The 15,831-nt window shown below is 39.7% G+C and overlaps 1 long non-coding RNA gene across 4 annotated transcripts in view; it reads right to left on the bottom strand.

Moving 5' to 3' along the window:
- Positions 1-6,407, bottom strand: part of LOC103586237 — a 43,282-nt gene extending 36,875 nt beyond the window's left edge. For 3 of the 4 annotated variants that reach the window (XR_550129.1, XR_550131.1, XR_550132.1), the window contains exon 1: positions 5,973-6,217. This is a non-coding gene — a long non-coding RNA (uncharacterized LOC103586237). Of the gene's footprint in view, positions 1-5,972; positions 6,218-6,303 lie in introns of those variants that run through there. The other variant, XR_550130.1, reaches the window with a different exon arrangement.
- Between the last annotated feature and the right edge of the window lie 9,424 nt (positions 6,408-15,831).

Here is a 15,831-nt window from a genome sequence, read left to right as displayed (position 1 = left end):
TATAGCCAGTCTAACAAAGTGAAAGTGAATGTCTAGTGGAGACCGTAATGATCCTTGTGGATCTCTCACACGATTTCTTACAGTGTTTCCGTGTAAACTCCCTTATTAATAAGAGAAAGGGGACGGATACTGGTCAATTTGCCTTTTAAACAGGACTTTTTTTCATTTAAAGTCTTAAATTGCTCAAATTTGTTTTTCTGGAAAAATCTATCTTCACAGAAAACCCTTGCTGCTAATCCATTCTATAAAAAGCGGATTCCACCATAAGAGGATTTTAATCAGCTGGACTAAACTCAGTTACACAGGAAGAGATTGTATCTGCAGATTTTCCAGAGACTTTGCCTTCCCTCCTCCCTTCTGGTCATGGCATTTTGGCCATTTTATTCCTTCTCAGGTTTCCAAAAAGGGATGAAATGAAACTCAAAATAGCCGACTAGTCACTGTTGTTCCTTCTGTTTGGGTCTATAATCATTTATTGAGCACCTGTTATCTGCCAGCACGCAGGAAGTTACAGGTGTCCATAGATGATAAGAGCTGAACCCTACCTGCAAAGAGCTCACAGTCTAACCAGACGACAGAGACATGGACAGAAGGGAGACCCAAGCAGCCCCAGCTTGGTGGGGGTCAAAGTTATCTAGCCTGAGCCGATGTTAGAAAATGGATTATTCAGGAGACAGATATGGACACTAAGAAACCCAGAGTGTATAACACTAGAGCTAGCAGACAGAGCTGCAGGGGTATAAAAACTAAAGTCTAGAGTAGGGCAAAAAGCAGAGACAATCGAGAGCCAGGTGTTATGCTATGGTCTGAATAATGGAGTCCCCCCAAAATTCATATGTTGTAACCTAATACCCAACGTGATGGTAATAAGAGGTGGGGCCTTTGGGAACTGATTAAGTCATGAGGGCTCCACCCTCTGAGTGAGATCAGTGCCCATGTAAAGACAGGGGAGTGAGTTCCCTGTCCTCCCACCATGTGAGGACAGAGGAACAAAGCACCATCTATGAAGCATTCACTAAACACAGAATCTGCTGGCTCCTGGAACTTGAACTTCCCAGCCTCCAGAACTGTGAGCAATACACTTCTATTGTTTATATGTTTCAAAGTCTCAAGTATTTTGTTAAGCAGCCTGAATGGACTAAGACACCAGGTTATGGGAGAGCTTGCACCATGTTGATGAGCTGAGGCTTCATCTTGTAGAGCAATGCAGAGCCACCACGTGGTTTTCAGCACAGAACTAATGTGGTCACCTTCCCATTTTAAAACAAGCATCTGAACAGCTGAGAGAAGAAGAGATGAACACTAGGTATCCCACAAATGCTGTAGCCTAGGCAAGAGCTGATAAAGCCTTGAACTGGCACAACAGTGAGTAGGAAGGGGGAGATGGGTTGAGAAATGAGATAATCAGTACGGAAGGAGATTTAAAAAATAAGAATTTAAAAGTCTGTGGAACAGTGACTAAGGGGATCAAAAGTCAGAGATAAAATTAGCTTTGAAGGTTCTCAGTGGGGATCAGGTATTTTATCTGAATGCTTTTCCTATGTCCAAAAAGGCTGGTCATTGTATAGGTTCTCCTTTAAACTGAGGACTTTGATCATGGGTTCTAGGATTGAAATTCAGTAACACATTTCAGCCTTGGGCACATGAGCACACTGCTGAGTGCCATATGAAAACTCCTACAAGATAGTCTAACCTCTGTCTACTTTCCCATGCAAAACTCACACAAAATCAGCTTCCTCCTATAAGTCTAAATTAAAATACGCAGAAGTCTGGAAGGAAAGAAAATTATGGTGAGTACTTACTCAGGAAAAACTACATATATGTTTAATTTCTATATTAGATTAGACGTATCCATGTTTTAATTTTTAAAAGAATACTTCTCAACTCATTTTATGAGCCAGGTAAATCTTGATAACACACCTTACATGGACATTACAATTAAAAGAAATTACAGGTAAATTTCATTCATGAATATTGCTATAAAACTATTTTTTTACATATGAGCAGAAGACAAGCAGCAATACATAAAATAAATAGTACATCGCATACCCACTTTGTTTCTGGTAAAGCTAAATTGTACGATGTGGTTTGGACCTACTCCTGGAGTGAGAACCTTCCACTAGCTCTACTGAAGTGGGCTGACTTACCCACTCACTTGCAGAGTTAACTAGAAGACAGCAGGCTGGTAAGCCTTCCAGATAAGCTGACAGACTGAGGCAGATAAGGAGATCACACAGCCAGCAGGCCATATTAGAGCAGGATCCAGGAACACGGGTCACTTACGAGATGCAGCCATCATCAGTCCCACACAAGACACCATTGGATGTTAGCCTCCCACCAGAACCACCAACTTTCATTCAGCAGGAGAAGCAAACAGTGGTGGGAAAGTGAGGACATTGCTTTCATACTATTTCCTTTTGGAAGTAAATACGAAAACACACAAAAAAAGAAAAACTCATTTCAAAAATAATAATAATACATCACAACAAAGTTGGGTTTTATCCGAAAATGCAAGATTGGCTTAACATGTAAACACCCATCAAATAATTCATCACATTAACAGAATAAAGGAAAACAGTTAAATAATTGCTGTATAAATAAGTGTCTACTTAATTTATGACAAAATTATCATTGCAGAGCATTGGGAAAACAAAGTCTTTTCCTTTAATGGTGCAGGGTTAAGTGGATATCACGAAGGAAAAAAACAAACTTGATCCCAACCTTACACCAGATGCAAAAATCAATGCCATATGGATTACAGATCTAAATGCAAAAGGTGAAACAACACAGCTTAAAGAAACTAATATAAGAGGACATTTTCATGGCCTTGAGGTAAACAAACTTCTCTTAAATAGGACATAGAAAGCACTAACTATAAGGGAAAATATTGGCAAATTAGAATATATAAAAATTAAAATCTCTTCATCCAAAGACACCATAAAGATAGTGAAAAATCAAGCTCAGGGTAATATATGATTTTTGCAACAATTATAACCAAAAAGTTTCATATCCAGAATATATAAATATCTTCTACAAATCAATGAGAAATGATAATCCAATAGAAAAATGAGCAGGAGTGATATCAACAGAATGAAGCGGAAAAAAAAACTTACGGTCATATCAACAGACACGGAAAAAGCATTTGACAAAATTCAACACTGCTTCATGATAAATATACTCAACAAACTAGGTGTAAAAGGAATGTACCTCAACACAATAAAGGCCATATACAACCAACCCACAGCTAATATCATACTAAGGAAACAAAAATTGAAGTCCTCTCCTTGAAGATCTAGAAGAGAAGGATGCCCACATTCCCCACATTGATTCAACATAGTGCTGGAACTTCTAGTCAGCACAAAAAGGCAAGAGAAAGCAATAAAGGGCATCCAAATTGGAAGGGGGGAAGTCAGACTATTCCTATTTGCAGGTGACATGATTATATACATAGGAAACCCTAAAGATTCCACCAAAAAATTGCTAGAACTAATAAATGAATTCACTAAAATGGCAGGATACAAAATCAACACACAAAAATCAGTAGCATTCCTATATGCCAATAACAAAATAGCCGAAGAAGAAATCAAGAAAGTAAGTGCATTCAAAATAGCTACCAACAAAATGAAATACCTAGGAGTAAATTTAACCAAGGAGGTGAAAGATCTCTATGATGAAACCTATAAAATGTTGGTGAAAGAAACTGAAGAAGACATAAATAAATAGAAAGACATCTTGTTTTCATGGGCTGGAAGAAATATCATCAAAATGTCCATTTTACCCAAAGCAATCTACAGATTCAATGCAACGCCCACCAAAATACCAATGACATTCTTCACAAAAATAGAAAAAACAATCTTATAATTTGTACGGAACCACAAAGATCCTGTATAGCCAAACAATCTTAAAAAGAACAAAGTTGGAAGCATCACACTACCTGACTTCAACATATACTATAAAGCTGTAGTAACAAAAACAGCAAAGTACTGGCATAAAAACAGACAAATTGATCAACAGAAGAGAACAGAGAACTCAAATACACCCACACATCTAGAGCCAACTGATTTGCAACAAAGGTGCCAAGATTACACAGTGGGGAAAGGACAGCCTCTTCAATAAATGTTGCTGGGAAAACTGGACATCTACGTGCAGAAGAATGAAATTAGACCTTTATCTCTCACCATACACAAAAATCAACTTGAAGTGGATCAAAGACCTAAATTTAAGACCTGAAACTATGAAATTACTAGAAGAAAACACAGAGGAAATGCTACACAAGATGGGAGTGGGCAGCACTTTTTTGAACAAGACTACAGAGGCACAGGAACTAGAGCAAAAATAGACAAATGGGACTACCTTAAACTAAAGCTTCTGCACAGCAAAGGACACAATGGGTGAAGAGATAACCTACAGAATGGGAGAAAGTGTTTGCAAACTACACATCAGACATGGGACTAATATCCAGAATATATAAGGAACTTAACTCAACAGCAAAAAAAAAAAAAAAAAACCCAGTTTAAAAATGGGCAAGAGACCTGAACAGACATTTTTCAAAAGGACAACAGGCCCATGAAAAAAATGCTCAGCATCACTATTCACCAATGAGATATCATTTTACTCCAGTTAGAATAGCTGTTATCAACAAAACAGAAAATAGCAAATGCTGGTGAGGATGCAGAGAAAAGGGAACTCTCCTACATTGTTGGTGGGAATGTAAATTGGTACAGCCTTTGTACAAAACAGTATGAAGGTTCCTCAGAGAAGTAAAAATTGAACTACTTCATGATCCAGCAATCCCACTACCAAGCATATACGCAAAGGATGTGAAATCAGTATTTCAAAGAGGTACCTGCACTGCCAAGTTTATTGCTACACTATTCACAAAAGCCAAGAGATGGAATCAACCTAACTATCCATCAGCAGATGAATGGATAAAAAAACTGGTAATATATACACAATGGAATACCATTCGACGATTAAAAAAGAAAAAGGAAAAAATACTCTCATTTGCAGCAACATGGATGGAACTGAAGACCATCATGCTAAGTTAACTAAGTCAGGCACAGGAAGACAAATACCACATGATGTCATTCACATATGGTATCTAAAAAAAGAAAAAGAAAAGTGGATCTCATGGAAATAGAGAATAGAATAATGGTTACCAGAGGCCAGGAGGAGACAGGGAAAGTGGTGGATTAACAGATACAAAGCTATGCTATCTATTCTAAGTGAATCACTGTACACTATGCACATAACCCACAAATCTGTACAAATAAAGGTTTTAAAAAAAGGAAAGAAAGAAAATTACTGCCTTAAATGACAAAAAAGAAAAGAAAAATGATCAGGAGACTTGGTAAGACCACAAAAGAGAATATCCAAATGGCCAACATATATGAAAAAGTTGCTTAATTTATTAATAATCCAGAAAATCAAATTAAATACACAAAGATATTCTACTACACAGCCCCAGAATGACCAAAATCAGAAAGACTGAGAGGACCAAGTGGGGAAGCTACAACTCTGACCCACCACCTGCATGAGTGGAAACTGACACAAACTCTCTGGAAAACTGTTTAGCACTATTTATTAAAGTTGAATATAGTCGTGCCTTACAATTTAGTATATATATATATATATATATATATATATATATATATATAAGCAGAATGCCTACACACCCATACCAAAGACGCACCAAAGACATGCACAAGAAAATTTACAGCAGCACTCTCTGAAATAGCCTAAAACTCAAAACAACCCAAATGTTCAAGGGTAAAACGGATAAACTGCGGTATATCATTGATACGATAAAAGAAAATACAAGGAAAATATACCACTATTACACCCAGCAGTATAGACACATCTTATAAGCATGATGCTTAGAGAATGTAGCCAGACACAAAAGAACACCTGCCCATGTTAAGTGGTCTTATCCCAATAAAATAAAATGCAAAAATTAAAGAAAGAATACCTACTGTATGATTCCATTTATATGAAGTTCAAAAAGAGCAATACAAATCTATGGTGTCAGAAGGCAGGACAGATGTTACTTTGAGGAGGTGGTGAAGTTCCATCTCAGGAGCAATTCTCAGGGGGAGTCACAGCACAGTGTCACCCCAGGTGAGCACACCAAGTCACATGCTTCTGCTCATTGTGATCTTCCACATGCGCAGCCCCAATAAAGTTTCCATATGAAGTTTCAAATGTTGATTTCCTTCTTCTTAAATGGAAGGGCTAAGAAAATATTATAAAATATATTTATTAAAATCAATTAATTTTTAACTTGAGAACCAAGTTTCTTCGCACCTGTGAGCAGTTTTCTCCCCTGATGTCAGATAATAGGAAGAACTATGGCATCATTTTAGGTCTACTGGATTCAGAGGAAGGGAATGCCTTCCCCATGAAGAATGTAGAAGAATTCAGGGAGAATGAATAAAGCCCGCTGCAATTTAGCTAAAAGGTGAGTAATGCGTAAGGAGAAAAGAAAAAGAAAAAAATTAATAGCTAAAGGCCCAATGTATAAAATCAAGACAGTAATGAAGGGCCTGCTGGAGGCTCATCAGACATGGGACTAATATCTAGCCTTATATAAAACGGGATTAAAAGGTAACAAATTTAGGCCGGCTACAAGAAAATGCTTTCTCAGGAAATGTATGATTAACCTGTAGCCAATAGTTTGGTAAAATCCAACTCCTCTCTTAAAAAAAAAAGAAAAAAGATTAGCTGTTTATAGCAGCCAAACCAGCATCCGTGGTTACATTGACTAGTATTATATTACAAAGACTCCCCTGCTTTCAGGCAAAAACTGATTGCCAGCTGGGGTCAGTAAGAAAATTTTCCATTTGGTGTAGTTATTTCACAGCTCTGTATCTAATATTGAACAATTCTCCAGGCTTCTGGTATTTGCACCTCCATCCCCCGCACCTGGTTCTGGGGACCCAGCATGTTGCATTGAAACAGGCTATTGTTTTAATCCTGGATGGCAACACCTGTAGGCCTGTGTTTAGGCAACACTTTGTGTTTCCAAAAGGTAAATACAATGAATACAATCAAAATTGTTCCTAACACTACTGTTTTTACATCAACAATCTATTAATATATGGAAGAGCTCGATATATGTGTGAAATAAACAGAAGGTATGCCTACATTGAGGTAATTCAAAAGACAGCTCTATAATTTAGCAGCTTGGATTTCAACTGTTGTGTTTTTAGGTAAAAAAATGTTATGGAAAATACAGATATTATTCATCAAAGTGATTGTCCTGTGCACTTGTATACCTTATATAATTTTTTTTCCAGGCTTTTTACTTCAAAGAAATCACTAGCTAATGACATTTCAGACTTTAGAATTTTTTTCTGATAGCACACTGGAATTCCCTCAGGGACAGAATTGTGAATAAGTGGATTTTTTTAAAGATCATTAACAGATATTACAAACCAATTCAAACTGAGCATTTTCTTTGCAAATTACCTTTAACTTTTAAAGCCATTGAAGAAAAAGACAGTGAGTGATTTAATTTACTTAACCTGTCTACAAATTGCAGCTTTGCTCTCCATCGGCGATTGCATTTCTAACCAAGAAAAAAAAACTCTATGTCTAATAGAGATATTTTTCTAAATTATCACACTCGATCAGGGATATTTCAAAAGAGAGTAATGTTTATTTTTTTCATTTAGCAAGTTGCCCTGGAATTGAGAATGTTTATTCTACTGATATGTTTAAAGTAAAACCAGAGCCCTGCACTGTCTTTATCTGTGCTTAATTAAAACTCTCCAGTAATTAGCAGGTTTATCAATCTCCTGAACAAATGGATGGTGGAGCTTCATGGGAGATTGTGTGGTTTTTTGAGGGGAGGAGAGGGCTCTTACATTTAATGATCAAAATATAGCTCTAAAGAGCTAATATTTGGGGTGAGAATCACCTTTATTTCCCGCATACATCAGGCCTGATTCTTATTTGCATCAACACCCCATTGTGTATGTTTTCCATTCAAAGAGCTCCTGCGGACTTCAAAGAGAGTTGCCTGCAAAGACAGGCTAAGTGAGAATCCTGACAGGCTCCAGAACAGACCCAGAGCCAGGAGAAACCATACCAAGAGCAGCTCACGTTGGAGCTCCCAAACCATGTCGCAAAATTAAAGGGTCTCCCCTGCATATACCATCCCACAGCGCACGTGGGAAACGTCCCCAGGCTGGCCAAGCACTGCACTGGCTTCTCCAGCTACTATTTACAAATATTTGATGAGTAAAGCTCCATTTATAAGAGAGTATGTTAATAAGAATATTCTTTGAGGTGGCGAATACATGGATATGGAACTCTCAGGCACGGGAAGCCGACTATCTATTTTGCACTCATTCAACACATTTTTATCATGCAGAGTTGAGGCATAGGTGCTACATCTTTACGCCAGATTTCTAAGCACACTTTACCTGGCCTTTGCATTTGGGATAAAATCAAACCCCTGAATGTGAGCCACATGGGAGGCCAAGCATCTCTGGCACCTGCACACCTCCCACAACTGCCCCTGCCCGAGAGACCCAGCTCAGGGCTCTGCAGACAGACACAGTGGCCACTCTCCATCCCACCCCCTGAATCTCTTTCCACAGCTATTCACCTGCTGCCCCTCCTTTTCATTCCTGGCCCCCCTGAAATGTCCTCTCCTCTGAAACACTTGCCATCGCCTCTAGATCCAGTAGTCCCAGCCCTGACCTTCAGGCACACGGCCCCAGAGCCATCATTTCCACGGCAACGACACTCTGGCTTTGGTCCCTCCTGTTACCATCCATCTACCCAGCTTGACTGCAACCTCCAGGAGGGCGAAGGTCACTTCAGCCTTGTTTCCCCACTTGGTCTCCGCCCAGTGACTGGCACATGAACAACCCAGGAAACAGAGTTTTGCCTTAAAGCATCTCACCTGATGTAGAACAACATAAAACCCCAGTCAGATACTTTGTTTCATCCGCTGCAGTGGCAGCTCTTGAACCGAAGAAGAAAGTTCTTTCTTCCTCTTCCACCAAGCTCCAGTTCTTTCCCCTGCAATTAATCCGCGCCTCCTACCTGCAAGACACTATGCACCTGATCTAGAAGCAAGGCCCACGGTTTGCTCCCAGCCCCTCAGATATGTTGTACTTGTTGGTCAGGGTTCTGCCTGCCAAGGAGACACAGCTTACCCTTGTCATCTAAGCATCCCTTATCTTTTAAGGGAGAAATGGCGATGAGCCCAGAGCCTTGGGGCCAATGTGCGACTTTCAGGTGCTCCCTGGGACTCTCCTGCCAGAGTTAGCAGAGTTTCAGTGACAGCCCAGATCTTCAGCTGCCCTCGCCTAATGAATTCCCCACGGTGGCTACAGAGTGGGGGCAGCAAGCAACACTCCCAGCATTTACGTCTTTTTTATTCTTTAAATGTTTTTCTTTATTTCCAAATTAAAGAGGTAACACATGCTTATTGTAACAAATGAAACAATACTTTAAAAGGTGGATAAAAGCAAATATAATTATTTCTCCCAATCCCACCTCATACCACTTTCTTGAGATTACCAAGGGCATGCAAGCCTATGCCTATATCCATGCATAAAATATATAATAAAAATGCATATATAATATATAATGTTACATATCATACACATTATATTACTATATATACCTGGTATATCATTTTATATAAGTGGAGTCATATACATTCTGGGAAATTTTAGTGCAGTATTTTATCTTGTTTAGTTATCCATCTATTTTGGGTGCTTTTCCCAGGTGTGGTTACTACGGGATCTTACTGGACAGCACAGGTGTGTTCTGGCCATGGGACCACACCTGTCTTCAGTGGCACCTGGTTTCCCTTTCTGTTCTTGAACACAAGTGTTGCTTTGTCACACTGGAATTCAGGTGAGTCTTCGGAAAAGTGGCACTGCTATTTTTTTCTCTTCTCTGTTGGTGGCTTTGGGTCATCTGAAGAGACGTCTACCCAGTCCCTTTGGTTTCCTACAGTCCCCCAGCCCTTCTTGCTTCCCTCTCTTTCGAATTGGCTCTCATTTTAAACCGCCAGCCCCTATATTGTCTCTGACCTTGTCTATTTCCAGCGACCTTCCCGAAGTCACAAATCTGTTGGCCAAAGGCCCCTTTCCCTTTCTCCACAGGTGTCTCTCCCTACTCCTCCTCTGGCAAAGCTTACCCAAGCCCTCGCTCAGTACGCATTTCTCAGCCCATTTGTCCTCCTGATGCTTGCCCTAACAGGTCACACATTTGATCAACACGTTTGTATATTGCTTTGTGAGTTTCAAACATATTCAAGTAGTTTATTTCAACTAATTCTTACAACAGCCCTATGAAATGGAGAGGGGTAAGTATATTGCCCCCCAAAATATTTAGGTCTTAGACACATTAACAGGCAATTTGCAAGAAGATATTAACATGGCAGGATTAAAAAAAAATCTCAGTTTCACTATTAGTGAAAGAAGTGCAAAGTATAAAAACATGGATATACTTTTTACCTATGAAATTAGCAAAAATTTAAAAGAATAATACTGTTCAGCAAAGGAGGAGAATGGTGGGTTTACTAGATGTTTGCAGGTGGGAGTGCAAATTGGAGGCACTTCTCTGATAGATAACTTGCCAACACATATTGAATTAGAAAACCAAGGAACCATACAATTCCTCTTGCAGGAATTTATCCCGAGGAAATAAACAAAGCTATGGTAGAACATTTTTTAGAACATATTTTAATATGTGACTGATTAAGCTGAAGTACAGTCATGCAATAAAATGCCCTAAAAAAATAAAAAGTAAGAATGTGGAAGATTATATAATATGCAAAACTTTTTGATACAATAGGTAAAAAAGATTGATTATACAATAACACACGGTCGGAGTCCCATATATATATATATATGATAGATATGCATATAGATATAGATATCATGCACCCCAAAATGGCAAGGAAAATTATCTCCTAGGGATGGCATTAGGGGTGATTTTTATTTCTTGATTTCTATTCATCTCTATTTTCTAAGTTATTTTCAGTAACCACATCTACCTTTGTAAAGAGAAAAACAAAAAAGTGATAACATTAAAAAAAAAAATTGCCCTCATCTAAATGGAAGCAGTTCTGCATTTGAGTCTTCCATTTATTTATCGAACTCCTCCTATATTCAAAGCACTCAGCTAGGTGAAAAGGCTATAGTGGTTAAATCTTTTTAAAATTAAAAAAAAAAAAAAGACCTGGCGTCTGCCCTGGAGAAGGAGCTTTTGGTGAGTGGGAGAGAGAGTGTCGTAGCTGCTGGTTTCAAAGGTAAAGGCCACCAGGTACAGCTGGAGCTCATTATGCATTATTTTTCCTTGAATCCATGAACTGGCCGCAGAGGGTATCAGTGTATCCAGCCTTGCTTGGGTGAGATCTGGCCTCAGATCCGGACCTGAAAAAATAGTTTCTGAGAGATGATTGGAAGCAGAAAATAGAGAGAACACCTGAGAGCGAGAATCACCTTCGCTCCGATGCTCTTAGCTACTGTGTCCCCTGCCAGCCACAGACAAACGGCAGGAGTGGCCTGGCAGTGACAGACACGGTCCCACGGGTTATACGACTACAGATGTTAATCAGAAGGCATAAAGATAAGTGACTAAAAGATAAGTGACTAGTAAAAATTCAACAAAAATCTTAAGCGTCCATCTGAGTCTGCATCTCGAATAAGCCTCCTGCTGCTGCTGGACGGCCCTCTCCCCTTGACCCGCAGGGTTGAACCTCCCACACACATCAATCAATTTTCCCAGCAAGGAAGTAGCCCCAGGAAGCGGGGCACTTGGCACAGTCTGCAAGAAGTCCTTGCAGCCTCTAGGGTGCCATTCTGTTGCCCATGGGATCACTCTCACATCCCAAATCAACTCAAGGCATCTGCTTGGAGTTGCTTTTCCCACAAACAGTGAAAACTTTGTGTTTGTTCTTCCCCGGAAGAACACTTGTGACCAGTGTCCACTTGAAGACCTGGCTGTGGGTTCGCAAGGGGACCACAGTGAAGTGCACCAGCCCTCTCAGGGACTAAACCCGTGACCTCATTAGCACAGGGTACTAATCAACTGAGCCACGAGGCACATACCTCATTTAAGGCACTGAGGCTGTAATTTGCTAAATGTTAATTCTTAGATTAACTACAGATGAGTAGAGTTCCTCGGGGGGGAAAATGAGAGATTTGTTAATTCTTGAAAGGAAATTTAGGTCATCAGTTTTTCATCCCTTTGGTTAGTTTTAAGGTATAATTCCAAAATCTTAAGATGATACCCAACAGGATCTACAACTCCATAATTTTTTTTTTAATAAATATCCTGATCAAGAAACTTTCAAGGAAAAAGCAAATGGTGTCACTTGTGCACTTGCAGAAACTGCACCGTGATGTTCACATAGATTGTTCCACATGTCTCAAGCGCACACTTAGGTGGCGAGATGAAGGAATGGGCTCCATGTCTGGGGCAGAGAGGGTCCTCCCACAGTAAGGAGGGCTAGACTGCATTACCAACCCCCAAAATCCTAAGTCTTGTGGACAGAAGATCCCGAGCCCCCAACATGCAGACCTGTCTTAAGGCATGCAGGAACGCCACCCACCAGCCAGTCCCTAAGGAGCCAGTGTTACAAATGGCAAATATGGTTTGGAACAAAGTTTGACACTGACTTGGATTTCCTGTACTCATATTACGTTTCTATGAATATTCCACTGGCTTTTCAACTCTGAAGAAAAGTTTCCACTTGTAGGCTACATTTAACATTCAGGTCATTTCAGCTTCAGCTACTCCCACCCCGACAGTGATCTTTGAAACTGATATGGCCCTGAAAGAAGCCAGAATAACTTTTTAGAAATATTAATAATAATGGGCTTAGGTTCCTAGTCTTTGTAATCTTGTGGAAGAGCCTCTGTGAGAAAGTGCTCTGGGAATTGAACTGAGCGTGTGCCCACGCCAGCTTTTCCATGGAAGGCCTGCTTGAATATGCATAGCTATTTTGCAGGAGCATTTCTATGAAGTGGGAGAGAGGAAATCTAGTCTTGCATTTTGTACACAATTATATACATGTTTGGTGGCAAGGCCCAGCCAGGCATCTCAGGAGCACCAGTTTTGCCATTGCTAGCTAGGGGTCCATGAAAAGTTGGGTGTCCTCTCTGAGATGTCAACCTCCTCACCTTTAAAATGATAGTAATTATAGTTACTATAAAATAGGGCTGTTCTCTCCACATGAAATAATGGACATAAAATTCTTTAGCCCATTGCCTGGAATGTAGGACTTAGTAAGCACTGATTAAAATTTAACTATTGCTGTAGCTACTACCTACCTCCACCAGCAAAACATGACTGTCTCAGTGTAACATGTTACATTCCAAATATCCCTTCCTCTATAAATCCAAAATAAAAATTCAGTAAAAAAATAATAATAATAAGTATACATCCTCTAAGGAGGTACTGCTGATTAAACTGAACACAACCAAGCTAAAGTAGTATATTCTGACTCAACAAATTAAGAGGCAGCAGCCTAAAACAAAAATAGCTAGCTAGCCCTGATTTCTAAACAATATCTTTAAAATGTTTTCTTACAAAGTGTATTATAAAATGGCATTAGGAACTTTCTGAACTAGCATGACCAAAATACTTAATCTTAAAATCATTCTCTACAACATACCAGATTTTTAGCCAGCCTAAAGATTCGCAGGAATTTCAAATTCCGAATGTATAAAAATAATATCCACCAATTCAAATAACCAAACTAAGTACATTTTTATCTGAAAATACAATCTAAGACAACCTCATTTTATAGTCAAGGAACACTCACAGCATTTAGTAAGTTACAATCTCAAACTTCTCCTCAAGTTCAAGTTGACAGGAATTAAATAAATAGAAACTAAACTGCTGGATAGTATCTATCTTGCAGATATGGGCTCAGTTGTACTTTAATCTCCAGTAGGGACTATTAGTTCAATAAAATAAATATTTTTAATTTCCTCTATGCATTTCCTCAAACTATGCCAATTCACTTATCTACAGCTCATGTAAAGGGTTTGTTATGCAGTCCCCACTGCCCCCTTACTTAAAAAATGGTGTTTGATTTTCTTAAAAACTGAAGGAACGCACGTGGGTGCTCATTGTTTCTATGCAATGAGCCCCTAATCACTTCCAGTTCTGATTCATCAAAAAAGTAGTACTCCTGACAGATTTTTTTTTCTTTTGGTCACTAAATATTGTCTTTCATTTTGAGATATTCATTTCTTGCCAGAAAATGATACCATATTTTTCCCTGAATAATGAAGGATGAAAGATGGAGAAAATTCCATTTGGTGATTATTGAACCACAAAGAAGTAAACTGATTCAGAAAACAAATCCCCAAAAGAAAAATAAAATGTATTATGTGAAATAGAAGAGTGGAATTCTTGGCAAATATTCAATTGGAGCCAGGATTGGTAATTTAATAACATCCTTGTTTTATTAATATTTGAAGGGGGAATGGTAAAGTTCTGGGCCTTTAGCCTTGGGTGTTTTGGACACAAATGCCTGAGAGCCTTGCAAAGGATTGTTAAAACTGCACAGGCCATGAGCAGGGTCCAAGATGCCATCCCTCCTCACATAAGCCAGAGGCTGAAAGACAACCTTGATCTCTACAGCCAGAGAGTTCCAGGATTCTCGGAATCTAGCACGATGGCAATCACTTGAGATCTAGAACCATGGGAATCACTTCCCAAGCCCACTCTGAACACTATATCTGGAGGCCCAGAGCATCACATCCAAATCAGAGCATACAGGCGAATCCCTGAAGTGAGATCTGTCAATGGAGAGGATTCTGCCAAATCATTCTGATGTGTTCACTGCATCACCTCACTTTGGAATGGTCCTTCTAGCTTCCCCTGCTGGTTGTTGAACAGAGTTTGGCAGAAAAAGTATCCCTACCATTGGAAATCCTGGACACATCTTTGCAGTTCAAAGGCATACACCAGAGTGGTACATACAGGAAAGAGGTTCAAAGTAGATGCTGCGGCAGCACACAGCCCCTTTCTGGGACCTGCAGGTTATGCAGCATGTCGTTTTTTAGCTCTTGGTTTTCTTTCAAGTTTAAAGGAGGAGAGAAGTTACCACAGGAAGAATGTTAAAAGGGAAAAAATGACAAAGAGGGAGAAAGAAAAGTTTATTCCAAACCTAGTCCCCAAGACAGTTCTGAGTTGCCAGTATTCTTCCATAGACTTTTAAAATTCTTAGATTATGCAGTATGTAGAGACAAATAAATTTAATTGCTAAAAATCTTACCTAATTTTATGGTCCCCAGGGTGGTCTGAAGAGAAAAATTATATGTGATACATGAGTATGTGATAGATGGTGGTAGTAGTGGTGATGGAGATGGTGGTGGTGATGGGGGTGGTGGTGATGGTGGTGGTGGTGGTGATGGTGGTGATAATGGTGGTGGTGGTGATGATGATGGTGGTAGTGATGCTGGTGGTGGTGATGATGATGGTGTTGGTGATGGTGATGGTGGTGATGGTGATGGTGGGGATGGTGATGGTGGGGATGATGACGGTGATGGTGGTGATGATGGTGGTGATGGTGATGATGGTGGTGATGGTGATGGTGATGGTGGGGATGGTGGGGATGGTGGTGGTGGTGATGGTGATGATGGTGATGATGATGGTGGTGGTGATGCTGGTGGTGGTGATGATGATGGTGATGGTGATGGTGATGGTGGTGATGATGGTTGTGATGGTGGTGATGGTGGTGGTGGTGGTGATGGTGATGGTGGTGATGATGATGGTGGTGGTGATGGTGGTGATGATGATGGTGATGGTGATGGTGGTGGTGGTGGTGATGCTGCTGGTGGTGGT

Source organism: Galeopterus variegatus, unplaced genomic scaffold (assembly GCF_000696425.1).
Source record: "Galeopterus variegatus unplaced genomic scaffold, G_variegatus-3.0.2 Scaffold321, whole genome shotgun sequence".
NCBI lineage: Eukaryota > Metazoa > Chordata > Mammalia > Dermoptera > Cynocephalidae > Galeopterus > Galeopterus variegatus.
This window is presented reverse-complemented; position numbering and strand designations above follow the sequence as displayed.